We start from the raw sequence: 25,970 nt of genomic DNA, 5'->3' as shown, positions 1-25,970 counted from the left end.
TGGAAGCGGCGGTGGAGGAGGACCAGGGCCGGATTAACAGCATCATGGGCTTGGTGCTGAGGATTTTGAAGGGCCTTAGGGCCGTGCCTTGCCATGCACCCAGAGGAGGAAGGGTGCAGCCATGCATGCCTAATTCAACATGGGATGCTGTCTCTGAAGCCCATAAACACATCCATGCATCGCCAACTGTCCCTCCTTGTCCGGCCTTCACGCTGTGTGGGGAGGTTCTGAGGGTGCTGCCTGGGGAAGCGAGCATAGAAGCCAGACTTCTGTGTTTACAAGTGACAGAAGAGCGGTAACAGTGAATATGGCCAACCCGGGGCCTATATAAAAGGTAGGGGCCTGGAGCTGCAGCTCCAATAGCCCCTACATTAATCTGGCCCTGAGGAGGAGGACGAGGTAGCCAACACTGCTTCTTTTCACAAATTTTAAATGAGGGTACACCCCAAAAGAGTGAGAAAGAGCAAAAATGGAACAATGGGTGGGTAAGGTCGGTATCCATTGCTATTCTGCATAAGGTACGGAAAAGTCCCGTGGGATCCATGCCTGGTTCATTTTAATGAACGTGAGCTTGTCCACATTGTCTCTGGACAGGCGGCTGCGCTTGTCTGTTATAACGCCCCCAGCCGTGCTAAATACCCGTTCAGATAATACACTGGCTGCAGGGCACGCCAGCACCTCCAAGGCGTAAAGGGCAAGCTCAGGCCATGTGCCCAATTTGGAGACCCAGAAGTTGAAGGGGGCAGACCCGTCATTCACTACATGTAGGCGTGTGCACACATACTGCTCCACCATGTTGGTAAAATGCTGCCTCCTGCTAAGACGTTCCATCTGAGCTGCTGGTGCTGCTGTTTGTTGTGGCGTGCTGACAAAGCTTTTCCACATTTCGGCCATGCTAACCCTGCCTTCTGAGGTGCTGGCGGTGCCCTGGTTGCGTTGGCGACCTCCTCCTCCTCCTCCTCTGCCTTGTGCTTCCACTGTGGCCCCGCTGTCAGATGGGAATGCCAGCAGCATGGCGTCTACCAGCGTGCGCTTGTACTCGCGCATCTTGCGATCGCGCTCCAGTGAGTGAATTAAGGACGGTACGTTGTCCTTGTAACGGGGATCCAGCAGCGTGGCCACCCAGTAATCAGCACAAGTTAGAATGTGGGCAACTCGGCGGTCGTTGTGGAGACACTGCAGCATGTAATCGCTCATGTGTGCCAGGCTGCCCAGAGGCAACGAAAGGCTGTCCTCTGTGGGAGGTGTATGGTCCGTGTCCTCTGTATCCCCCCAGCCACGCACCAGTGATGGCCATGAGCTGGCCTGGGTGCCACCCTGCTGTGAACATGGTTCCATCTCCTCCTCCAGCTCCTCCTCCTCCTCATCCTCCTCATCCTCCAGAACTGTGCCCCTGCTGGACAATTGCGTCCCTGGCGTTTGCGTGTGCAGGAACCCACCCTCGGAGCCCCTTGCGAATGACTGCCCTGAAAGCCTTGGAAATGTTACCTCTTCATCCTCCTCCTCCTCCTCATCCTGTGCCACATCCTCTTCCATCATCGCCCGAATTGTTTTTTCAAGGAGGCATAGAAGTGGGATAGTTAAGCTGAGAACGGCGTCATTGCCACTGGCCATGTTGGTGGAGTACTCAAAACAGCGCAACAAGGCACACAGGTCTCGCATGGAGGCCCAGTTATTGGTGGTGAAGTGGTGCTGTTCCGCAGAGCGACTCACGCGTGCGTGCTGCAGCTGAAACTCCACTATGGCCTGCTGCTGCTCGCACAGTCTTTCCAGCATGTGCAAGGTGGAGTTCCACCTTGTGGGCACGTCACATATGAGGCGGTGAGCGGGAAGGCCGAAGTTACGCTGCAGCGCTGCCAGGCGAGCAGCAGCAGGGTGAGAACGCCGAAAGTGCGCACAAACGGCCCGCACTTTCTGCAGCAGCTCTGACATATCGGGGTAGTTTTTAAGGAACCTCTGCACCACCAAATTCAGCACATGCGCCAGGCAAGGGATGTGCGTCAAACCGGCTAGGCCCAGAGCTGCTATGAGATTTCGCCCGTTATCGCACACCACCAGGCCGGGCTTGAGGCTCGCTGGCAGCAACCACTCATTTGTCTGCTGTTCCATGCTCCTCCACAACTCCTGCGCGGTGTGTGGTTTGTCCCCCAAACAGGCAAGTTGTAAAACTGCCTGCTGTCGTTTACCCCTGGCCGTGCTGAAGTTGGTGGTGAAGGTGTTACGCTGTCCGGATGAGGAGGCGGTAGAGGATGAGGAAGCGGAGTAGGAGGAGTTAGGAACAGGAGGCAAACTGAAGCGCCCTGCAATCCTCGGTGGTGGAAGGACATGCGCCAAATTGCTATCCGCCTCAGGCCCATCCGCCACTGCATTTACCCAGTGTGCCGTTAGGGAGATATAACGCCCCTGACCGTGCTTACTGGTCCACGTATCCGTAGTTAGGTGGACCTTGGCACAGATGGCGTTGCGCAGTGCACACCTGATTTTTTCCCCCACTTGGTTGTGCAGGGAAGGGATGGCTTGCCTGGAAAAGTAGTGGCGGCTGGGCACGACGTACTGTGGGACAGCCACCGACATAAGGTTTTTAAAACTGTGCGTCTCCACCAGACGGAATGACAGCATTTCAAAGGCCAATAATTTTGAAATGCTGGCATTCAGGGCCAGGGATCGCGGGTGGGTAGGGGGGTACTTCCTCTTCCTCTCAAGTGTTTGGGAGATGGAAAGCTGAACGCTTCCACGGGACATTGTGGAGATGGTTGTTGGTGACCCAGGTGGTGGTGTTGCTGACAGATCGTCTGTTTGCGGGGTGGCAGGTGCCGGTATCACTACAGATGTGGCTGGAGCGGCCGAGACTGCAGCAGAAGAGGAAGCAGGATGAGCCAGAGACGTTTCTTGGTTTTGAAGGTGTGTACTCCACTGCAGCTCGTGCTTTGCACTTAGATGCCTGATCATGCAGGTTGTGCTCAGGTTGAGAAGGTTCATGCCTCGCTTCAAGCTCTGATTGCACAGGGTGCAAACCACTCGTGTCCTGTCATCAGCACATTTTCTAAAGAACTTCCACGCTAGAGAACTCCTTTGAGCTGACTTTGGTGCGCTCGTTCCCTTGCTGCGTTGGGCAGTAGCGGGCGTAGTGTCTAGGGCACGGCCGCTCCGCTTCTGCACCCTGCTCCCTCTTCTGCTGTGCTGGTGGCTCTGTGCGACCACCGCCTCTTCCTCCAAACTACTCAGTTCACCTGCATGAAGTTCATTCCATGTGGGGTCGAGGACCTCATCGTCCTCCACATCATCTTCCACCCAGTCTTCACCCCTGCCCTCCTTGTCGGTCTCCACAATGCTGAACGCCGCAGCAGTTGGCACCTGCGTTTCGTCATCATCGGAGACGTGCTGCGATGATCCTTGCATGTACTCATCTTGAGAAATAAGTGGTTGGGCATCGCTGCACTCAATCTCTTCCACTTCTGGGGCAGGGCTAGGTGGATGGCCCTGGGAAACCCTGCTGACAGAGTCCTCAAAAAGAATAAGAGACTGCTGTATGGCTTGGGGCTCAGACTGCTGGCCTGATTTGCAAGGGGGTGAGGTGAAAGACGGTTGGACATTGGCTGCAGGTGCCAACTCTGACCTTTCTGCAGTAGACTGGGTGGGAGACAATGTGAAGGAACTGGAGGCACTGTCAGCAGCAAACCAATCTACTATCGCCTCAACTTGTTCTGGCCTCATCACTTCTAGGGGCGTTTGATGCCCTACCAAATACTGATGCAGGTTCTGTCGCCTACTCACACTTGAGGAAGGTGTTTCACTTGTGCGTGTAGCTGGCACAGATCGACCATGTCCTCTCCTTGCAACAGGAGCTCTACCAGCAGCACCACGACCCAGGCCACGGCCCTTATTTGACGGTCTCCTCATATTTCTGTAATTTAAGATCTTGCCCTAGAAAGGTTTTTATTGAATAGCGGAATAGAAAATATGATCCAAAAAAAGTGTATGTATATCACACGTACACAACCACACTAGGCCCCAATTACTATTGTTTGTACCCCTAAAAGGCTAGATGAGGAGTAGGGGGAGTATGGAACAGGCAGCACCCTCAAACCTTCAGAAGTATGAGATGAACCCCAACAACTTGGAAAGGTGGATCTCTCTCACACGTACCGACACAGACTATCCCGCAATTCAATTGATCCTCAAAGGTTTTTATTGAATAGCGGAATAGGAAATATGATCAAAAAAAGTGTATGTATCTCGCACGTACACAACCACACTAGGCCCCAATTACTATTGTTTGTACCCCTAAAAGGCTAGATGAGGAGTAGGGGGGGTATGGAACAGGCAGCACCCTCAAACCTTCAGAAGTATGAGATGAACCCCAACAACTTGGAAAGGTGGATCTCTCTCACACGTACCGACACAGACTATCCCGCAATTCAATTGATCCTCAAAGGTTTTTATTGAATAGCGGAATAGGAAATATGATCAAAAAAAGTGTATGTATCTCGCACGTACACAACCACACTAGGCCCCAATTACTATTGTTTGTACCCCTAAAAGGCTAGATGAGGAGTAGGGGGGGTATGGAACAGGCAGCACCCTCAAACCTTCAGAAGTATGAGATGAACCCCAACAACTTGGAAAGGTGGATCTCTCTCACACGTACCAACACAGACTATCCCCCAATTTAACTGATCCCCAAAGGTTTTTGATTAAATAGCGGAATAGAAAATATGATCCCAAAAAAGTGTATGTATATCACACGTACACAACCACACTAGGCCCCAATTACTATTGTTTGTACCCCTAAAAGGCTAGGAGTAGGGGGAGTATGGAACAGGCAGCACCCTCAAACCTTCAGAAGTATGAGATGAACCCCAACAACTTGGAAAGGTGGATCTCTCTCACACGTACCAACACAGACTATCCCCCAATTTAACTGATCCCCAAAGGTTTTTGATTAAATAGCGGAATAGAAAATATGATCCCAAAAAAGTGTATGTATATCACACGTACACAACCACACTAGGCCCCAATTACTATTGTTTGTACCCCTAAAAGGCTAGGAGTAGGGGGAGTATGGAACAGGCAGCACCCTCAAACCTTCAGAAGTATGAGATGAACCCCAACAACTTGGAAAGGTGGATCTCTCTCACACGTACCAACACAGACTATCCCCCAATTTAACTGATCCCCAGAGGTTTTTGATTAAATAGCGGAATAGAAAATATGATCCCAAAAAAGTGTATGTATATCACACGTACACAACCACACTAGGCCCCAATTACTATTGTTTGTACCCCTAAAAGGCTAGGAGTAGGGGGAGTATGGAACAGGCAGCACCCTCAAACCTTCAGAAGTATGAGATGAACCCCAACAACTTGGAAAGGTGGATCTCTCTCACACGTACCAACACAGACTATCCCCCAATTTAACTGATCCCCAAAGGTTTTTGATTAAATAGCGGAATAGAAAATATGATCCCAAAAAAGTGTATGTATATCACACGTACACAACCACACTAGGCCCCAATTACTATTGTTTGTACCCCTAAAAGGCTAGGAGTAGGGGGAGTATGGAACAGGCAGCACCCTCAAACCTTCAGAAGTATGAGATGAACCCCAACAACTTGGAAAGGTGGATCTCTCTCACACGTACCAACACAGACTATCCCCCAATTTAACTGATCCCCAAAGGTTTTTGATTAAATAGCGGAATAGAAAATATGATCCCAAAAAAGTGTATGTATATCACACGTACACAACCACACTAGGCCCCAATTACTATTGTTTGTACCCCTAAAAGGCTAGGAGTAGGGGGAGTATGGAACAGGCAGCACCCTCAAACCTTCAGAAGTATGAGATGAACCCCAACAACTTGGAAAGGTGGATCTCTCTCACACGTACCAACACAGACTATCCCCCAATTTAACTGATCCCCAGAGGTTTTTGATTAAATAGCGGAATAGAAAATATGATCCCAAAAAAGTGTATGTATATCACACGTACACAACCACACTAGGCCCCAATTACTATTGTTTGTACCCCTAAAAGGCTAGGAGTAGGGGGAGTATGGAACAGGCAGCACCCTCAAACCTTCAGAAGTATGAGATGAACCCCAACAACTTGGAAAGGTGGATCTCTCTCACACGTACCAACACAGACTATCCCCCAATTTAACTGATCCCCAAAGGTTTTTGATTAAATAGCGGAATAGAAAATATGATCCCAAAAAAGTGTATGTATATCACACGTACACAACCACACTAGGCCCCAATTACTATTGTTTGTACCCCTAAAAGGCTAGGAGTAGGGGGAGTATGGAACAGGCAGCACCCTCAAACCTTCAGAAGTATGAGATGAACCCCAACAACTTGGAAAGGTGGATCTCTCTCACACGTACCAACACAGACTATCCCCCAATTTAACTGATCCCCAAAGGTTTTTGATTAAATAGCGGAATAGAAAATATGATCCCAAAAAAGTGTATGTATATCACACGTACACAACCACACTAGGCCCCAATTACTATTGTTTGTACCCCTAAAAGGCTAGGAGTAGGGGGAGTATGGAACAGGCAGCACCCTCAAACCTTCAGAAGTATGAGATGAACCCCAACAACTTGGAAAGGTGGATCTCTCTCACACGTACCAACACAGACTATCCCCCAATTTAACTGATCCCCAAAGGTTTTTGATTAAATAGCGGAATAGAAAATATGATCCCAAAAAAGTGTATGTATATCACACGTACACAACCACACTAGGCCCCAATTACTATTGTTTGTACCCCTAAAAGGCTAGGAGTAGGGGGAGTATGGAACAGGCAGCACCCTCAAACCTTCAGAAGTATGAGATGAACCCCAACAACTTGGAAAGGTGGATCTCTCTCACACGTACCAACACAGACTATCCCCCAATTTAACTGATCCCCAGAGGTTTTTGATTAAATAGCGGAATAGAAAATATGATCCCAAAAAAGTGTATGTATATCACACGTACACAACCACACTAGGCCCCAATTACTATTGTTTGTACCCCTAAAAGGCTAGGAGTAGGGGGAGTATGGAACAGGCAGCACCCTCAAACCTTCAGAAGTATGAGATGAACCCCAACAACTTGGAAAGGTGGATCTCTCTCACACGTACCAACACAGACTATCCCCCAATTTAACTGATCCCCAAAGGTTTTTGATTAAATAGCGGAATAGAAAATATGATCCCAAAAAAGTGTATGTATATCACACGTACACAACCACACTAGGCCCCAATTACTATTGTTTGTACCCCTAAAAGGCTAGGAGTAGGGGGAGTATGGAACAGGCAGCACCCTCAAACCTTCAGAAGTATGAGATGAACCCCAACAACTTGGAAAGGTGGATCTCTCTCACACGTACCAACACAGACTATCCCCCAATTTAACTGATCCCCAAAGGTTTTTGATTAAATAGCGGAATAGAAAATATGATCCCAAAAAAGTGTATGTATATCACACGTACACAACCACACTAGGCCCCAATTACTATTGTTTGTACCCCTAAAAGGCTAGGAGTAGGGGGAGTATGGAACAGGCAGCACCCTCAAACCTTCAGAAGTATGAGATGAACCCCAACAACTTGGAAAGGTGGATCTCTCTCACACGTACCAACACAGACTATCCCCCAATTTAACTGATCCCCAAAGGTTTTTGATTAAATAGCGGAATAGAAAATATGATCCCAAAAAAGTGTATGTATATCACACGTACACAACCACACTAGGCCCCAATTACTATTGTTTGTACCCCTAAAAGGCTAGGAGTAGGGGGAGTATGGAACAGGCAGCACCCTCAAACCTTCAGAAGTATGAGATGAACCCCAACAACTTGGAAAGGTGGATCTCTCTCACACGTACCAACACAGACTATCCCCCAATTTAACTGATCCCCAGAGGTTTTTGATTAAATAGCGGAATAGAAAATATGATCCCAAAAAAGTGTATGTATATCACACGTACACAACCACACTAGGCCCCAATTACTATTGTTTGTACCCCTAAAAGGCTAGGAGTAGGGGGAGTATGGAACAGGCAGCACCCTCAAACCTTCAGAAGTATGAGATGAACCCCAACAACTTGGAAAGGTGGATCTCTCTCACACGTACCAACACAGACTATCCCCCAATTTAACTGATCCCCAAAGGTTTTTGATTAAATAGCGGAATAGAAAATATGATCCCAAAAAAGTGTATGTATATCACACGTACACAACCACACTAGGCCCCAATTACTATTGTTTGTACCCCTAAAAGGCTAGGAGTAGGGGGAGTATGGAACAGGCAGCACCCTCAAACCTTCAGAAGTATGAGATGAACCCCAACAACTTGGAAAGGTGGATCTCTCTCACACGTACCAACACAGACTATCCCCCAATTTAACTGATCCCCAAAGGTTTTTGATTAAATAGCGGAATAGAAAATATGATCCCAAAAAAGTGTATGTATATCACACGTACACAACCACACTAGGCCCCAATTACTATTGTTTGTACCCCTAAAAGGCTAGGAGTAGGGGGAGTATGGAACAGGCAGCACCCTCAAACCTTCAGAAGTATGAGATGAACCCCAACAACTTGGAAAGGTGGATCTCTCTCACACGTACCAACACAGACTATCCCCCAATTTAACTGATCCCCAGAGGTTTTTGATTAAATAGCGGAATAGAAAATATGATCCCAAAAAAGTGTATGTATATCACACGTACACAACCACACTAGGCCCCAATTACTATTGTTTGTACCCCTAAAAGGCTAGGAGTAGGGGGAGTATGGAACAGGCAGCACCCTCAAACCTTCAGAAGTATGAGATGAACCCCAACAACTTGGAAAGGTGGATCTCTCTCACACGTACCAACACAGACTATCCCCCAATTTAACTGATCCCCAAAGGTTTTTGATTAAATAGCGGAATAGAAAATATGATCCCAAAAAAGTGTATGTATATCACACGTACACAACCACACTAGGCCCCAATTACTATTGTTTGTACCCCTAAAAGGCTAGGAGTAGGGGGAGTATGGAACAGGCAGCACCCTCAAACCTTCAGAAGTATGAGATGAACCCCAACAACTTGGAAAGGTGGATCTCTCTCACACGTACCAACACAGACTATCCCCCAATTTAACTGATCCCCAAAGGTTTTTGATTAAATAGCGGAATAGAAAATATGATCCCAAAAAAGTGTATGTATATCACACGTACACAACCACACTAGGCCCCAATTACTATTGTTTGTACCCCTAAAAGGCTAGGAGTAGGGGGAGTATGGAACAGGCAGCACCCTCAAACCTTCAGAAGTATGAGATGAACCCCAACAACTTGGAAAGGTGGATCTCTCTCACACGTACCAACACAGACTATCCCCCAATTTAACTGATCCCCAGAGGTTTTTGATTAAATAGCGGAATAGAAAATATGATCCCAAAAAAGTGTATGTATATCACACGTACACAACCACACTAGGCCCCAATTACTATTGTTTGTACCCCTAAAAGGCTAGGAGTAGGGGGAGTATGGAACAGGCAGCACCCTCAAACCTTCAGAAGTATGAGATGAACCCCAACAACTTGGAAAGGTGGATCTCTCTCACACGTACCAACACAGACTATCCCCCAATTTAACTGATCCCCAAAGGTTTTTGATTAAATAGCGGAATAGAAAATATGATCCCAAAAAAGTGTATGTATATCACACGTACACAACCACACTAGGCCCCAATTACTATTGTTTGTACCCCTAAAAGGCTAGGAGTAGGGGGAGTATGGAACAGGCAGCACCCTCAAACCTTCAGAAGTATGAGATGAACCCCAACAACTTGGAAAGGTGGATCTCTCTCACACGTACCAACACAGACTATCCCCCAATTTAACTGATCCCCAAAGGTTTTTGATTAAATAGCGGAATAGAAAATATGATCCCAAAAAAGTGTATGTATATCACACGTACACAACCACACTAGGCCCCAATTACTATTGTTTGTACCCCTAAAAGGCTAGGAGTAGGGGGAGTATGGAACAGGCAGCACCCTCAAACCTTCAGAAGTATGAGATGAACCCCAACAACTTGGAAAGGTGGATCTCTCTCACACGTACCAACACAGACTATCCCCCAATTTAACTGATCCCCAAAGGTTTTTGATTAAATAGCGGAATAGAAAATATGATCCCAAAAAAGTGTATGTATATCACACGTACACAACCACACTAGGCCCCAATTACTATTGTTTGTACCCCTAAAAGGCTAGATGAGGAGTAGGGGGAGTATGGAACAGGCAGCACCCTCAAACCTTCAGTATGAGATTGTGTTCACTGTACCCCACAAAGATTGAGTTCACTGCACCCCACAATGATTGTGTTCACTGCACCCCACAAAGATTGTGTTCACTGCACCTCACAAAGATTGTGTTCACTGTACCCCCCAAAGATTGTGTTCACTGCACCCCACAAAGATTCTGTTCACTGTACCCCACAAAGATTGTGTTCACTGCACCCCAAAAAGATTGTGTTCACTGCACCCCAAAAAGGATGTTGTTCACTGCACCCCAAAAAGGATGTTGTTCACTCCACCCCAAAAAGATTGTGTTCACTGCACCCCACAAAGATTGTGTTCACTGCACCCCAAAAAGATTGTGTTCACTGCACCCCAAAAATGATTTTGTTCACTGCACCCCAAAAAGGATTTTGTTCACTGCACCCCAAAAAGGATGTTGTTCACTCCACCCCAAAAAGATTGTGTTCACTGCACCCCAAAAAGATTGTGTTCACTGCACCCCACAAAGGATTTTGTTCACTGCACCCCAAAAAGATTGTGTTCACTGCACCCCAAAAAGGATGTTGTTCACTGCACCCCAAAAAGGATTTTGTTCACTGCACCCCAAAAAGATTGTGTTCACTACACCCCACAAAGGATTTTGTTCACTGCACCCCACAAAGATTGTGTTCACTGCACACCAAAAAGGATTGTGTTCACTGCACCCCAAAAAGATTTTGTTCACTGCACCCCAAAAAGATTGTGTTCACTGCAGCCCAAAAAGATTGTGTTCACTGCAGCCCAAAAAGATTGTGTTCACTGCAGCCCAAAAAGATTGTGTTCACTGCAGCCCAAAAAGATTGTGTTCACTGCAGCTCACACACAGAAAAATGGATGTGGATCACTGACACCTGCCTATCTCCAATCCCACACCACACAGCAATATCGATTGTAGTTTGTAGAACACAGTTTCCCTAAAATTCAGCAGACTCTGTCCCTAACAGGATTGAGAAGAGATCGTAGATCAGGATTGAGTGCAGACCCCACCCCCCACACAGCAATATCGATTGTAGTTTGTAGAAGACACTGACCCTATATAATTCAGCAGACTCTATCCCTAAAATGCCTACAACTCGCCCTGCCTAAACACTCCGACCTGTCCCTCAATTCTATCCGGACACAAATGGTTTTTTCCTGCCTATCTTTCCCTAATCAGCAGCCAGCACGTTGATGTGTGCTCTGTCCCTGAATCTAAGCAGCATAATGACGCCGCTGCGGCTGCCTCGAACTTATAAAGACTTGGTCACATGCTTCAGACGGCCAATCACAGCTACTGAGACATTTGCAGGCATGGCTGGGATGGCTTAAGGCACACCAGTTAAACGATTGTTGATTGGCTGTTGAAAGCCCGCCATGAAAAGAGCGCCAAAGCATGCAAAACCCGGAAATAAAACGACCGAACACGGATTTTTACCCGAACATACAGTAAAGTGTCCGTGTCCGTGTTCGGGTACAAAAAATCCAATTATTCGGTACGAACACGAATAATACAGTCCGTGTTCGCTCAACACTATTTACAACCACTTTATTTGGCCACAAAAGCCTATTTTTAAAACATTAAACTAAATAACCAAAAATGTTATACAAATGCGTAAGCTACAGAGCCCCGTCAAGACACCCCAATATTTTCTGTAGTCCTAACTCTAAATTTGAGAGCCTCCACAGTAGAGGCACATGCACTATAATGGATAGGCAGAGGGCAGGTGTGTCTGGAGGGAGCCCACCCCCACAAAGGTACAGGGGTGCACTGGATACCCAGCATATAGCACAATGGTGGCAAGGGTGTCCAGTACCTCCCCTCATCAATATTTCAACACTACAAACAAATGGCCACTGTCCTCACTTATAACTGGCCTTTGACGCAAGGAGCACATGGAAGGGCAACGCATGCAAAACAAAACCAAAGAAATTCCCTGCTCAACTTACCAACCAAAAAAAAAACAATATCTCTCCTGCGCTCAAGTGGTATGCGGGAAGGTGAATCTTCTAGGCGGTTTTATGGCACAAATGAATTGGTCTTGCTGCCCCCCTCAGGACCAAGGGTATCCAAAAGGCACTACAAGAAAACAACAAGAGAAGGGCGCACCGACCTTGTGCATTACCACTTAAAAGTTTATTAAAATCAAAGAAGGGTAGCGTACAATATACTCACAAACGTAGCATATGAACAAGCATATAGGAAATGGGCAACGCTCGCTTCCAGGACACTTCTCTACTGCTGGATAGCGTGATGGCGTCCTCAAAACCTGATGTGACTTACGCGTTTCGTTTCCTATATGCTTGTTCATATGCTACGTTTGTGAGTATATTGTACGCTACCCTTCTTTGATTTTAATAAACTTTTAAGTGGTAATGCACAAGGTCGGTGCGCCCTTCTCTTGTTGTCAACTTACCAACCAGCCTGCTAATAAACTGAATTGTCCTGTCTAACAGTATGTGTTAAAAGCAGTGGTTTAGTTTGCACACATTTACAAATACATGCGTAATCTACAGAGCCCCGTCAAGGCACCCCAACGTTTTTGGTAGTCCTAACTCTAAATTTGAGAGCCTCCACAGTGGAAGCACATGCATTATAATGGATAGTTGGATGGTACTGTTGGTGGGTACTGCCTGGAGGGAGCCCACACCTCCTTAAAGGCACAGGGGCACACTGGACACACAGCATATAGCACAATGGCAGCAAGGGTGTCCAGTATGTCCCCTCACCTCAAATATCACCTATCCATATGGCTGCCATGACAAATGACCTTAAAAAAACCTTTGGGAGGATGAGACAACTTTTTGTGGAATTGCCATTCCTTGCCACACCCTTTGGAAGCATCTCCTAAGACTCCTCTCTACCTAAACTGACTACCTTTTAGAGATAAGCCTTTTTCGACACAACTCTTAACCCCTTCCTAGACGCTAATTCCTCCCACTGTCACGTAGTCCTCTAATAAGCTCTGCTTTCTCTGGGACTAACTTTACTGAACCTTCACACACAGTGGTAAACCAACAAAGGCAAGCTCGCGCTTACAGTCTAGAAAGACAACTTCATGTGGAAAAATCAGATAGCTAAATAGCTTGTGTACGTGAGCAATTTTTCATATTTGTACTGATGAGTCTAAAGGTCAAACAGCCTGTCTGTCAGGAAGATTTTTGGGCATGCCCCTCTCACCCGTAAGTGCTGCAGCGTCCGTTTTGAAGTGTGCTTGATAATACCAATAGCGTGAAGCCTGTATTAAGGGCCACTCATTTGCCTGTCATCTCCTTTTTCTGTGATTAATGCTCAGGTGGGCTTTGACCTGCCTGGTCTACGTGAATGTCATGGTAATTGTTGTGTTTTTCTGTATTTACTTGGAATTGCATTATGTAACTGGGGGAAAGGAAGGGGGGGGGGGGTGGCAAGCTGGCTTCTGAAGACCTCAGCTATTTAACGCAAGTGGAGGGTACATACTAATAGTACATGCAGCAAATTAGAAAGACAGCCTGAGCAAAAATAATGAAACACAGCATTAATAGGCTAAGGATCAATTGCAGCAGAGAGAGAAAGAAGGAGAGAGAGAGAGAGAGGAAGAAAAAAATAAAAAAAGAAGCTGAACGTATAATTTGAAGAGCATTCAAAATCTGAACTTGTGGGTTATGCAAAAGCCCAGGAGAAGCAATTAAAATTATTTATACAAATGCAAGAGAGATTGGTGAATAAAACAAATGAACTTGGAAAGGGAAAACACGGTCATTGCTGGAAAGTAAGGGACTGCTATGGATTAATGCCAGCATTGCAAAAGAAAGGCAAGCAAATATTTGGCATTGCGTCATGTGTGGGCACTGTTGATACTATCCAGGTAATCTTGGAGTGAATGATAGTAAAAATAATTTTAGAACCAAGGTCAAAACTGGAGCCATTGTAATTGATAAGAATGCTATGACCTTTAAATGGTATCCTGTGGCTATAAAAAAAAGTTTAATTCTTTATAATATTGTATAGAGGGTGCACTATTTTCCTTGGGCTATCTCAAAATAAATTTGAGATAACAACTCGAGACAGCTTACTAAGCCGGGATTGCTGAGGCTGTATTTCCACCTACTGGTGAATAGGAATGAGCGAAGTGAATTTATTCATTTTGACGTCAGTGGAATTTCGCCATGGCAGAAACTCTCCGTTTCGCTCACTGAGTAGGGGTTGGTTTCCTAAGAACTGGAGCTTGTAAAAGATGTGAATTGTAGCTAATCAGCTTCTAAATTCAGCTTGTTCAATTAAGCTTTGACAGCAAAACCTGGAAGCTGATTTGTGTCTATGCAAACCTGCACCAGATTTTGCACCCGTTTTAGTAAATCAAGCCCAATATGTGGGTAAAAATAAACATACTGTATATATATCTATATATGCTAGTACCCACCAACGTTACCAGGCAGAAGTACCCGTCAGCAGTACCCATCAACAGAACCAGCTAGCAGTACCTGCCAGCAGTACCCACCAGCAGTACCTACCAACAGTACCAGCCAGCAGTACCCTCCAGCAGTACCCGCCAACAGTACCCACTAGCAGTACCCACCAACAGTACCTGCCAGCAGTACCCACCAGCAGTACCTACCAACAGTACCAGCCAGCAGTACCCTCCAGCAGTACCCGCCAACAGTACCCACTAGCAGTACCCACCAACAGTACCAGCCAGCAGTACCCACCAGCAGAACCCACCAACAGTACCAGCCAGCAGTACCCTCCAGCAGTACCCACCAACAGTACCCACCAACAGTACCAGCCGGCAGTACCCACCAGCAGTACCCACCAACAGTACCAGTCAGCAGTATTCATCAGCAATACCAGCTAGCAGTACCCACCAGCAGTACCCACCAACAGTACCAGCCAGCAGTACCCGCCAACAGTACCAGCCAGAAGTACCCTTCAGCAATACCAGCCAGCAGTACCCGCCAGCAGTATCCACTAGCAGTAACTGCCAGCAGTACCAGCCTACAGTACCAGCCAGCAGTACCCACCAGCAGTACCCACCAACAGTACCTGCCAGCAGTACCCACCAACAGTACCAACCAGAAGTACCCGCCAGCAGTACCTGCAAGCAGTACCAGCAAGCAGTACCCGCCAGCAGTACCCACCAGTTGTACCAGCCAGCAGTAACCGCCAGCTGTACCCACCAGCAGTACCAGCCAGCAGTACCCGCCAGCAGCACGTGTCAGCAGTACTCACCAGCAGTACAAGCCAGCAGTACCAGCCCTGAAGGACAGCAGCCACCAGCTATACCCACCTGGGGGACAGCAGCAGCCAGCGATACCTGCAGGAATCCTAAAGGAAGAAGTGAAGATTGAGGTCAGTTGAGGTGCAGGTAAACCTAATCGGAACGGTCTCCTCCCAGAGAGGGTGGATGTCTCCATTAGAGAAAGCATCTGGGAGCATGGCTGCTGATCCCTGAAAACTTGGATACCAACGTTTTATTCCAGAAAGGACAGTTACCTTTGAACAAGGACTTTAAAGGACTAAACTTTTTTGTATCATAACCGGCTGGATGTATGGATAAGGAGGAGTGGAGCCTGCCATTTCTGAGAGTACTGTACCCTAAGTGGGATCCATCGTGTAGGCATCCTTTCTTGTATGGGAAGGGATTGAGCCACCACTGCAGAGACTCCTTGACTTTATGTGGGACTGTGATTATCCTGTCCAATGATCGTGGATTTCCATTCCACTGGGCTAGTAGGTCGTTTTGTATGGCATTTTTTGTGTAACTGTGCCCAAATAATGTCTGGTTTTAAGAAAGTCATAAAAACCAGAGTTCTCTTCCCTTAAGATGACAGAGTTGGAACAATCTAGCGACACAATTTTTTCTATGATTTTCAGCACCTTGACTTCAGTTAAATAGATTTTCGTTGCTTTAGCATCTATCATGTAGCTCAGATGAACCCCCGTTTGACTGGGAACTAGGTGGGATTTTTGTTCCTATATAATCTACCCTAACTGCTTCAAGTAACTGATGCTTGACTGAAGGTTGCCTTTCAGGGTCTCTTCGGTGTTGGCCAAGAATAGGAGGTCGCCCAAACATGGAATAATTCTTATTTAAAGAATTAAAAACTCCCATATTCTCTCATCTTTACAGGTGGATCTCCTTGAAAAGAGCTTCCATTAACCCCCGTGTAGCTGTTTAAATTTGCAACTATCCTAATTTTTCATGCTCTAATGCTTTTCATCAAGAGAATGAAATCTTGCCAAAATCAACAGATTGTTGCCAAAATATAAAAGAAATGAAATCTCTCAAGTTTCTTGTCTCTACAGGTAGACTTACTTGTCTGCAGGATGATTAAATACTGTGACCTTTTCAGGGATATAGCTTGTGCTTACATATACAGTAACTGCCCATTCAACTGTAGATTATCTGCAAAGAAATGCTCTAAGGTCAGAGCACCTAGGCAGGGCTGCTGTTCGAAATCACGGGGTCCCGTACAGCCTATCTGTATTCATATTCATGGGCTGCAGCTATACAATGAGTAGATGGAGCCGTGTGAAAGTGCCTTGAGTCCGGACGGGAAGAGAGCAGAGCAGGCAGGTATGCAATGAGGCCGGAGTGGTGAAGCGCCTGCAGGCCTGCGAGTGATGGAGGTGAGTATAGGCCCTGAGAAAATGGCAGCCGGCCGCTGAAGGCCTCAGAAGCGGATGTGAGAGGCAGCTCCCTTGGGCCCCCGGGTGTCAGGGGGGAAGGCGATCATGTCTGTCAGGGCACAGGGAGCGGATGGCAGGTCTCCTTACCGGGCGGTGATTGCCAAGGCCCTCAGATGCTCAGCATACGAGCCGGAGGCAGTACCGCGTGTAGGCTGCGGGGTCTGTAGCGTGGCAATCCGGTCACCCATAGACGAAATGAGGGTAGCGGTCAAAGTGAACCGTGGATGGGTGCAGAAATCTCCTTGGCATCGAGCACAGCTACGCAGATGGCAGTGGCGTACCTAGAGCATTTGGCACCCGGGGCGGATCCTATATCTGGCACCCGCCAACTTTAAATGTAAAAACACCCACAAAAATTTGTAATGTTTTCAGGAATATTTATTGCACAAATTTCACAGCCCCCCATCACAGTGCCCCTTGCAGTGGCCCTCCGTCTCTCTAATCAGTGCCCCCTTTTACACTCTCTGCCTCCCCTGCACAGTCCTACCTTCAGCATAAATAGCTAATATTATTAGCAATGTGTTTAAGTTTGAGTAAGAGATTGGAGACTTGCTAAAGGAGATGGTCAGAGACTGCGGACATGATACAGGAGATGGTCAGAGACTGCAGACATGATACAGGAGATGGTCAGAGACTGCAGACATGATACAGGAGATGGTCAGAGACTGCAGACATGATACAGAAGATGGTCAGAGAACAGTTTGTAGAAGGATTGGCACATCTGCAAATGCCCAGCAAATCCAAAGATTGGCACATCGAAATTTGCCGATGCTAATGCACTTGTGCACACGGGCAGGATCCATGCACCAATGTTCATGCAATGTGTGAGAGATGCTGGTGCCCACTGGCTGCTGCCCCATCCCCCTCCCAGCATACACACTTGGGCACTTACTTACCTTCTTCCCGCCGAGGCTCCGCCCCTCCTTCCAGCCGAGGCTCCGCCCCCCTTCGGCCCGTCGTGGCTCCGCCCCTTCTTCCTGCCGCGGCTCCGCCCCCCGCTAGCCGTGCGGACTGAAGGAGCTGCCAGCCTGCCACTGCAGCTGCCTTCACACTGCATACGGGATAACCAAAACACGCCGGGCAAGACGCCGGCTGACACCCCCCAGTGCGTTGCACCCGGGGCTGGCCGCACCCCCGCCCCCCCCGTTGGTACACCACTGATTGAGTGGTAGACGCGGCGGAGCTCTGGGACTACACATCCAGGGCAGCTCAGGTCCGGACACGCCCCCCTTTATTAAAGATTTGTCTGCGAGCCAGATGCAGCCATCAAAAGAGCCGCGCCTGGGTCGCGAGCCATAGGTTCCCTAACCCTGCCATAGCAGTTTACCAGAAGTTCAGGCCCCAAACAATAGGAGGTCTCTTAAGGCTCAATGACACAAAATGGTAATCGAGAGATAAAGTACACTGTATCTTTAATCCAAGGATAAGGTACACTGTATCTTAGCTTCTCTCCACTCTACTGGACCAGTGGCATGCCCCTTGACAAAGACAGTTGTGACGAAATGCATTGGATGGAGCTTAGCGGTGATGTGCGGTTGCTTGTTTCATTACTGTGCTGTTTCTTATGCTTTGTTTTCTAAATAAATGATTCATATATATATATATATATATATATATATATATATATATATATATATATATATGGAACACTATGGACTTCCTCTGCTTGTATAACAATGTAAATTTTCTGTCCCCTCAAAATAACTCAATACACAGCCATTATTGTCTAAACCGCTGGCAACAAAAGTGAGTACAACCTTAAGTGAAAATGTCAAAATTGGTGGATGTTAGAGACCTTGCGCTCCTCCACCTTCCATTTGAGGATGCCCCACATATGCTAAATAGGGTTTAGGTCTGGAGTAGTGATGGGCCAAAACCCCCCCACCCCCCCCCCCCCCCCCGTTCGGTTTGCAACAGAACATCTGGAACAGGGAAAAAGTTCTGGCGAACATGCAAAAACTCTATTAAAGTCTATGGCACACTAACATGAAAAATCAAAAGTCCTCATTTTAAGGGCTTATGTGCAAGTTATTGCCATAAAAAGGGTATGGGGACCCGGGGACTGCCCTGGGGGACATGTATCAATGCAAAAAAATTGTTTAATGTTTTTTACAGGAGCAGTGATTTTAATAATGCTTAAAGTGAAACAATAAAAATCAAAGAATTCTTTAAATATCGTGCCTGGAGGGAAGCCTTAATGTACCTGCAAAGTGGCACATCTGTACGATGTATGTAGCCAGCTGTAGCAATACTGACATTTCTAAAGGAAAATACCAGTCCATACCAGGCACTTCTGGCCCACCACTGAAAAGGGGAATATACAATGACCTCCATGTAAGGGGGATTTACACTGACAACCATTGTTGAGGAGATTTATACTTACCACCAATGTAAGGTGACACTTCTACACCGACCACCAATATTAGGGGGGGATTTACACTGACGACCAATGTAGGGGGGACCTTCACACTGGCCACTAGTGTGGATGAAAGGATTGTACACCAAGCCCCAATATAATGAGAAGATTTACACTGACCACCAATGTAACTGAGACATTTAGCCTGCATTCACATTTCTTGTGTCAGAAATGCATTCAAAATCGCTTTCTTGAAACCACAGAAACGTGCTGCCCTTTAGCAGATACACAGCAGTGGCATTAATTGTTAATGACACCCTCACGCATCTGCTTCACATCCTCCAAAATTCATGGTGCTGTGCCACCATGGTATTTTGAAAAAAGGTTCCACCTCCAATTTGCTTACCTTTGCAGAACAGGCTGATGGTATGCTTAATGACCACAGTTGTAGGCAGGACATTCAAGCACGCCCCTTTACCCCCCCAATGGGCTGCATTCAGCAGAAGTGAAGGTGGCTATGACCTCAGGGGGTCATGATATACATATGAATTCTGCCATCATTTACATAACATTGCAGCTGGTCTATGGCTATTTACATAATAATGCCACATGATTTACGTATTATTGCAGGGTATTTACAGTACATGTAAACAGGGGTCACGGGTCAGCAGGTGAGTCATCTGTACACGGCAATAGGGCAGAGCTGGGCAGCATTAGTAACAGAACTTCACACTGAGATATTGGGACACAGCATGGGACTAAAACTTCAAGGGACAAGGGAATTTAAACTAGGATAGTTGTAAAGTATGGGGCAGCTGCTTTGGGCCCCACAACAATGATGGGGGCCAGGAAATCTGCCCCTTTTGCCTTGCCCATATGTGTGCGCAGCCTATTGCATTAGGGTGTGCACCCCAAAGCTCAAGTACACAGCCTATTGCATGTGTGTGCCTACATGTATATGGCCCTGGTACATTACTCTATCTGCTGGCACAGTGTAAGAGAAGTGCATAGGCACTTCTTCTATGGCAGAGCAGGTAAGAGAGAGATCTTTCCCATTTCCTCACTGGCAAACAGAGCGATAATGCTAATGTGCACTAGGTGATTAGGGTGTGCCCAGGCGCATTCGGTACACCCTGTGCGCACGCCTATGGCCTTGCCTTAAAGATTGACTGACTGCACTAAAAAAACTCAACACACTATCCACTAACTACCTGCCTAATCTCTATTGTCACAAACTATACACGGCTGCCGTGTAAGCAGCAACCTTATATGGTGTGGGGCGTGGACTTAGTCCCTGAGCCATGATTGGCTAAAGGCACCCTGCCTTTGGCCAATCATGGCTCTGACAGAACAATGTGTTTGGCCAAAGCATATAGGTCAGGTGCTTGCTTTGGCCAATCACAAACACTTAATGCATTGGAATCGCGCAGTGCATTATGGAGTGCCCATCCATAACTCGAACATCAAGCCCATCACTAGTCTGGAGACATGCTTGACCAGTCCATCACCTTTACCCTCAGCTTCTTTAGCAAGGCAGTGGTTGTCTTGCAGGTGTGTTTGAGGTCATTATCATGTTGGAATACTGCTGTGTGGCCCAGTCTCTGAAAGGAGGGGATCATGCTCTGCTTCAGTATGTCACAGTACATGTTGGCATTCATGGTTCCCTCAATGAACTGTTGCTCCACAGTGTTGGTAGCACTCATGCAGCCCCAGACCATGACACTCCCACCACCATGTTTGACTGTAGGCAAGATACACTTGTCTTTGTACTCCTCACCTGGATGCTGCCACATATGCCTGACACCATCTGAACCAAATAAGTTTATTTTGGTCTCCTCAGAGCACAGGACATGGTTCCAGTAATCCATGTCCTTAGTCTGCTTGTCTTCAGCAAACTGTTTGTGGGCTTTCTTGTGCATCAACTTTAGAAGAGGCTTCCTTCTGGGATGACAGCCATGCAGACCAATTTGATGCAGTGTGCGGTGTATGGTCTGAGCACTGACAGGCTGACCCCCCACCCCTTCAACCTCTGCAGCAATGCTGGCAGCACTCATACATCTATTTCCCAAAGACAACCTCTGGATATGACGCCGAGCACGTGCACTCAACTCCTTTGGTCAACCATGGCGAGGCCTGTTCTGAGTGGAACCTGTCCTGTTAAACAGCTGTATGGTCTTTGCCACCATGCTGCAGCTCAGTTGCAGGGTCTTGGCAATCTTCTTATAGCCTAGGCCATCTTTATGTAGAGCAACAATTCTTTTTTTCAGATCCTCAGAGAGTTCTTTGCCATGAGGTGCCATGTTGAACTTCCAGTGACCAGTATGAGAGAGTGAGAGCGATAACACCAAATTTAACACACTTGCTCCCCATTCACACCTGAGACCTTGTAACACAAACAAGTCACATGACACTGGGGAGGGAAAATGGCTAATTGGGCCCAATTTGGACACTTTCACTTAGGGGTGTACTCACTTATGTTTAGACATTAATGGCTGTGTGTTAAATTTTTTTGAGGGGACAGCAAATTTACACTGTTATACAATCTGTACACACACTACTTTACTACTACTTTTGTAGCAAAGTGTAATTTCTTCAGTGTTGTCACATGAAAAGATATAATAAAATATTTACAAAAATGTGAGAGGTGTACTCACTTTTGAGAGATACTGTGTATATATATATATATATATATATAAAAATAATTATTTATTTTCTTTCTCCATTGGCTATTATATGTTAGCTAGTAGCCTAGCCTAGAGTCTACCTTTAACATTAAAAATGCCTTTGTGTTTTTTGCATTTCTCTACTTGCAATCCTTGGAGTTCATTCGAGCTGTGTGTCTAACAATAAAATCCGCCCCGTAGTATTCTAGGAGCAGTTCTTTTTTCTTTTTCTTCTTCTTTTTTTTTTTTTTTTTGTTTTGAATTCAGAGCATGCCATTTTATCAAGAACAAAAGAGCTGATACGGATCAAAATCCAGCATGTGTACAACATCTTAGCAATCTAGCTTTTCAGCATTAAGTGTCTGCTGGGTTACCCAACATGTCTTTGGACAGCGGGCCCGGTTTTTTATCTTGCCATGCCGAGAATTGTTCCTCTATTTTTATCTCCCCGTTCTGCTGGAAATTTCATTCTGCTGTGACACTTTTTTGCTGTTTTGCTTTTATCAAAAATAAATAAAACGGTAGACTATAAAAAGAGGGTCACATTGAAAAGAAAAAAAAAGAAAAAAGAAAAAAAAAACAATAAAAACTACTTCAACAAATGCAAACTTGTTTGAACAGTAGGCATTATTTTTAATTGACTATTGTAGAAGAGACAAAGTAACATTGAAGACAATGAATATACATGGCATTGACATGAATAGTGCCTGAGGCTTCAGGGGAAAAAATAGATTTTTGGTTCAATTGTAAATTCTATTTTTGAGGCTGCTGCTAATATTTGGATGTTTTCCGAATTTAAACTGAACTCTTCGCAGATATAAGTCCCAAATTAATGCAGCTCTGTAATCATTATTTTATCATATTTTTTTTTTTTTCTAATATAAACAATGTAAGTACCTGACATTTATCTAGTATCAGCGTTTTTCAGTCCATTGTATTAATTTTAGCAGCAAATTTTGATTTCGTTTTAGTCATAGTCTTGACTAAAAAGCATTTTAGTTTTAGTCATATTTTAGTCTTTTGACTAAAATGCTATTTTAGTTTTAGTCGTATTTTAACCATCTCAGTTGTTTTAGTTTTGGTCATATTTTAGTCGACTAAAATCTCCAGTACATTTTAATCCACTAAAATCACATACATTTTAGTCAACTACAAATCGAATATGTTTAGGTAAACTGTAATGCATTAATTAAACATTTCTCTAAAATTTCCAAACTAATTATATACTAATTATATATATTATTATTATTATTCTTATTATATTACATCATTATTATTAATATACTAATTATAATTTTTTTATATATATATATATATTATTATTATTATTATACAGGATTTATATAGCGCCAACAGTTTGCACAGCTCTTTACAATGTGAGGGAAGACAATACAGTTACAATCCAATTCAAAACAGGAGGAACCAGAGGGCCCTGCTCGTTAGAGCTTACAATCTAGAACATATATATATATATATATATATATATATATATATATATATATATATATATATATATATATATATATATACCGTGTTTCCCCGAAAATAAGACCGGGTCTTATATTAATTGTGCCTACAAAAAACACACTAGGGCTTATTTTCAGGGGATGTCTTATTTATTTACAGCATACAATAATTTACATTTATTCAAAAGCAGTCATATTCCCATGACGATCTTAAAGTGGTTGTAACCCTAACAAAAAAAAATTCGGATTCTTTAAGGCATGATAGACAGCACAGTGCTTGTATTGTGTCATTTACCCCTCTCTTTTTTTCTAAAAAACCTGGAATAAAACAATAAAATGTTTTTAAAAAAGTTCATGAGTCCCCGGTCTTCTCTTAGGACATTCGGTAATCCCAAAAATAAACCTTGATTAAAGGCATTATGAAATTATATACCGGTAATCAGTTTTGTAAAAAGATTATAGAGTGTGCAGTGTGTTTTTTTTTGTAACTTTATAGTAGAAAATACCTTATTTACAGTGCCATTGGGTGCTCACATGACCCACCGGTGCTCTTCCTCCCCGCTTTCAGCACTGCAGAGTGAGGGGCCGCTGACGTAAACCGCGAGGAGAGGAGATCTACCTCAGGTCACGTGAGCGCCCAGCGCGCTGTAAATAATCTATTTTCCACAATAAAGTTACAAAAGGAGACACACTGAATATTATATAATCTTTTTACAAAATGGATGAAATGTTTTTAGAACGACTTTAACTAGGGCTTATTTTTGGGGTAGGGCTTATATTGCAGCCATCCCCAAAATTAATGCTAGGTCTTATTTTCAGGGCAGGGCTTATTTTCAGGGAAACAGGGTATATATATATATATATATACTCCTGGAGTTAAAAACTAATAACATGTTATTATTTATGGTATTAGGGTTCAGGACTGCAGCGACGCTACTTCGCACCGCGACCTCCGAGGTCGCGGTGCGAGCAGCGCGCCGCTACCTCGGAGCGGCCGCCACGGACTTCATAACATTGAAGTCTATGCCGGTCGCCTCCGGGTCGCCCCAAAGAAGCTCCGGACCCTTTTTCTAGGTCGGAGCGACTTGTGTCGCTCCTATTAGAACGGGTCCGCAGCTTCCATATGGGAGGCGACCTGCGGCGACCTGTGAGGCGACCAGGTCGCCTCACAGGTCGCCCTAGTGTGAACCGGTGTTCCGTGAAAAAACCATACCCGTGAGAAAACCATACCCTCGTCACTTCCGGAGGGTATGGATTTCTCACGGTACTTTAACTTGCGGCGGCTACATTATAACAGCTCCTCTGCATCATGGCTCATCTCCGCTCCTTCCCCTGTCACTTCCCCGATCTCCGTTAATAAATATAAAAGCGGATCACGGAGCACAGATACACCCGCCGCCGCTTTCATATTTATTAGGGGAGATCAGGGAAGTGACAGGGAGAGGAGAGGAGATGATTGATGTTGCAGCAGAACTGTTTTAATGTTACCGCCGCAAGTATTCGTGCCGTTAACATATCATACCCTCCGAGCATGCGCACTTGTTCACTTCTTTCTTGTTCAATCACGTCTCCGGGGCTCTGAGCATGCGCTCTGCTGCGCTGCTCTGCTGTTTCAGACCGGAAGTGACGAGGGGTATGGTTTCTTCACGGGGTATGGTTTCTTAACGTTACACCGGCACTTAGCCATTGTGATATATAACGTCTTTATAAATAAACAAACAAAAATATTGCTTTTTGACAAACAGAAGAACAACTTTAAAATACAAAAAAAAACAAAAACTGTAAACTCTGTTAGCTGTAATGTCATTGCACATATTATCTGAATATTTTACCAGCATTAAATATTAAGAAAAAAATATAAGAAAAGCTTTTTTCTTAATTTTTTCTCTTTCAGCAGCTTAGTAGACGTCCCCTACTTATGCGGTGGTGCAATACATGTTTAAACTTTAATGTGCTATTATTACAGGCTCTGAATGCAATTGTGCTGCCGATTTAGAAATGGCCAGCAGAGGAGTGTAACCGTGATGTCAATTTTCGATTTCGTTTTAGGCCTAGTCTCATGACTAAAATGCCATTTCAGTTTTAGTTGTATTTTAGTCTTTTTTGACTAAAATGTCATTTTAGTTTTAGTCATATTTTAGTCATCTGAATTGATTTAGTTTTAGTCATATTTTAGTTGACTAAAATCTCCAGTACATTTTAGTCGACTAAAATCACATACATTTTAGTCAACTACAAATCGAAGGTTTAGGTAAATTGTAATGCATTATTTAAACATTTCTCCTAAATTTCCAAACTAATTATATACTCCTGGAGTAAAAATCTAATAACATGTTATTATGTATGGTATTAAGGTTTGAACATGCACTACAGACACAGATTTAGCTATTTGTTATATATAACATCTTTATGAATAAAACTACGTTTCATAAACAAACAGAAAAATTGCTTTTTGACAAACCGAAGTGCAACTTTACCCACTTTAGCCCCGGAAGATTTTGCTGCTCAATGACCAGGC

This window comes from Pelophylax lessonae (assembly GCF_965119305.1).
Source record: "Pelophylax lessonae genome assembly, chromosome: 8".
NCBI classification, from domain to species: domain Eukaryota; kingdom Metazoa; phylum Chordata; class Amphibia; order Anura; family Ranidae; genus Pelophylax; species Pelophylax lessonae.
This window is presented reverse-complemented; position numbering follows the sequence as displayed.